Source organism: Beta vulgaris, chromosome 2, assembly GCF_026745355.1.
Source record: "Beta vulgaris subsp. vulgaris cultivar EL10 chromosome 2, EL10.2, whole genome shotgun sequence".
In the NCBI taxonomy this organism is placed as follows: Eukaryota; Viridiplantae; Streptophyta; class Magnoliopsida; order Caryophyllales; family Amaranthaceae; genus Beta; species Beta vulgaris.
The window spans coordinates 13,821,189-13,824,664 of NC_079203.1; the positions used below are offsets into that span (position 1 = coordinate 13,821,189).

Here is a 3,476-nt window from a genome sequence, read left to right on the forward strand (position 1 = left end):
CCGGAGCATATGACTATCAAATGCTCCGGTTATTAAGGGAAAACCGGAGCATTTGTAGTGCAAATGCTCCGGTTTTCCTTATAAATTTTTTTTTAAAAAAGTAGAGCTTACTGATGTTGTACAGCAACAACAAGCGCCAAGCTATACAGTAGCCAGCATAATACATTAGTAAAAAAATGTTATCTTTTATCTTAAGCAACAACACTAGTAAAAACTAGCCAAAGTATATAATCCCCAATAATATGGTAGTTACATGTAGCTTGGTTAAGAAGGGAAGTGACGTGGCAAGTTGGTTGGGATGGTAGGAAAGATGCAACATATAGAAATAAAAAAGAGAGAGAGGTAGAGAGAGAATTCATTCGAACATATTGTGTTAGCAAAGGTTTGTTCCAGACCATTGTAACAAATCTCTGGGTAATTGTGAAGTTGTTATTCAATTTCTTTTGTTACGCGAGGAAAGAGAGACGAGCATAAGGTTAAGGTTCTAAAAGGAAATGCAGCGAAAGGTGGTTTTTCTTTCTATTATTTGGAAAAATAACCAAATCACCTGTGAGGAAAACGAACGAACTGAATTGCTTACTACGATCAAACATAATGACATTTCCTTTTCTGGATTACTCTCCCCTCATATCGCTTCCCCTCGTATGAACTATGTAAGTTATCACTGGAAACATCGAAAGAAAAATCAGAAGTAGTACCTTTTCTGGTACATATTATCTAACTGTCCAGCATCAAATCTGCGTGCCTGAAAAGAAGGTAAAATGTTGAGTTAGTGTTTAGATTCATGCCTCAAACTTCCCCAGAAACAAGCCAATGAATCCTTTGACTGTAACATCATAATAAAGTACTCCCTCCGTCCGAAAACTTTCCTTTTATAATTAGTTTCAACACTTCCATTTATGGTATGTTCCCACTATCACTAATTTACTATATATTTCTTTTACACTTGTTTGGCACACACTCTACCTTTATCAATAAAAAGTTACTCTAACTTTCTCTTTCCTCCAACAAAAATTACCTCACCAACTCCTATCACATATATTTTAATAAAATAAGATTTGATAACCACACAACTTATCACCTTAAAATATGTGACACAACAAATGTTCAGATTATATTGGGACGGAGGGAGTAATAATAATAATAATAATAATAATAATAATAATAATAATAATAATAATAATAATAATAATAATAATAATAATAATAATAATAATAATATAATATAATAATAATAATAATAATATAATAATAATAATAATAATAATAATAATAATAATAATAATAATAATAATAATAATAATATAATAATAATATAATAATAATAATAATAATAAAATAATAATATAATAATAATAATAATAATAATAATATAATAAATAATAATATAATAATAATAATATAATAATAATAATAATATATAATAATAATAATAATAATATAATAGACCATATGAGTTGACCAGGTTGTTCCAAAAAGACAAGTAACTCATTTCCCCACCTTTAGTTGATTCCCCTAGACCATGCACATGGTACTGTGTTATATAAAGATAGGCCATATTCATTGTAGTCTACATTTATATGTGCTGACGAATAACATTTTCCAGATCTGGAAAATCAAATTTATAATAAAGAGTACACGAGCTACTTGCTTTTAATATAAACAAGCTGAAAAAAAATTATAGCAATTCAATTTCAAATGGATTTTGCCGGCACATCACAGACAACTATTCTTCAATTGTAAAATAATATGACTACGAAAGTGATTGAGAAAAGCTACACGAGAATTAGATACTGAGATTGGTTATTGCAGAAACTTGTTCTTTATTGAGGAATGACAACAGCTTCAAGCAGGAATGTAGCAACGTGAATGTCAGGAGAGGAGCAAAAAGGCTTCTTTAGCATATATGAAAGCAATTAATTGTTAGGACTTAGGAGGAACTTATGCATTATAAATGGGATAGCTTTAGAGTATAGGATAACAGGGAGATAAAAGTTCATACCACAGCAAGTGCCAAATTTCCAGGCGAAATTGCCACCCCATAACATGAGTCTGACACGGAAGGAAGCTGTCCAAAAGAAGTTTAGAAATTGTTCAGTTGTCATTAGCACTCAATATTTATGTTTATATATAAAGTGACAATCTGGGCCATAGTAAACATGTCAGGATTTCGGAAAATCATACATCAGAAAAACTTCTTGTTCCAAGGCTGTTCGATGGAACAAACACTTCAGACACAAAGCCCTTATGATATATCCATCCATGCAACGAATTATCCTATATTAACAAAAAAAAATCCATTCATATTACTAATCACATTCAATAGAAAGAAGGATATCAAGTTCCATAATAAGTTAAAATGGACCTTATTCAATAGAAAGAAGGGATTCTCCTCAGCATCAGTCAACTTCTTGAGATCACAGATATATGCAGACCAGATCCTTACACTGAAAATCAATTCATATTACTAATCACATTTAAGTAATGCATGTAGCACAATCACAGATCAAACAGAACCCACCTGCCATGACAACAACCAGAAGCCAATACAACCTGGTGACTTGAATTAGAGGCAAGAAAGCCCCAGCTCAATGCAGTCACCCATGCATCATGAGCCTGAATGACTCCCGTAAAAGTCGTGTTTACAGGATCATCACAATGCTCCACAATGTAGCATGCTGATCTATGGATCTTCCATTGACAGAATAAAGTTACCTAACAAATTCAGATAAAAAATACCATTGACAGAACAAAATCCATTCCTAAGTTTCATTTTCTTTTGTAGAAACTAGAGAACCGCACCTATACCAACCTAGCAGTCTTCTGCCTCAGCAATAAGTGGCTTGCTTAGCCAGATAGTTTGTAATGAATTGACCTGAGACTAGTTCCTTACTCAACTATAAACACAAATCACAGCAGAAATGATCAATTCAGCAAACCAGAGAGAGTTATTTGATTGAAAACACTGAAAATAGTTACAGGATAAACATGGCATTCGAGAGGCCAAGACTCTCCCAAGCAAAATCACACTACAATTTTCTGGATACTCTCTCTCTTCTTTTCACCCCTTCTTATAGTCTCCTTTTCCCCTCCTCTCTCATTTTCCCTCTTTTCTTACGTCTGGCATACGTCAGCACAATTGGAGGTCTCCCAATACCTTGATTCGTTGCATAGTTTTTCCTTTGTGAACCAGACTTAGCAAGGGAAAATGTGTTTTAATCACATAAGCATTCTTAACAGCCACGAGAAAACTATACAGGAGCTTTTTTTTTTATGGACAAACATCATATTGGAAATTTGAATCTACAAGTAGTAGCATGATCATCCACGCAGACTGGACAAGAACTCAATTCTCAGTTAGAGAAAATAACAAAATTCGCTCTTTGCAAGCTGCAGCTCATCTTTTCTCATCATTAACAGTTCCAGATTAATTAACATCAAGCATATAACCATAACACCACTGACATATTGTATCT

General features: G+C 32.9%; 1 long non-coding RNA gene across 1 annotated transcript; it reads right to left on the reverse strand.

The window, feature by feature from the left end:
- Positions 1–638: 638 nt before the first annotated feature.
- LOC125495134 (uncharacterized) lies at positions 639–2,279 on the reverse strand. The gene is made up of 3 exons (XR_007271816.2): positions 2,185–2,279; positions 2,003–2,068; positions 639–745 (listed from the first exon to the last, which is right to left on the reverse strand). It is a non-coding gene; the product is annotated as an uncharacterized LOC125495134 (long non-coding RNA).
- Positions 2,280–3,476: the final 1,197 nt, after the last annotated feature.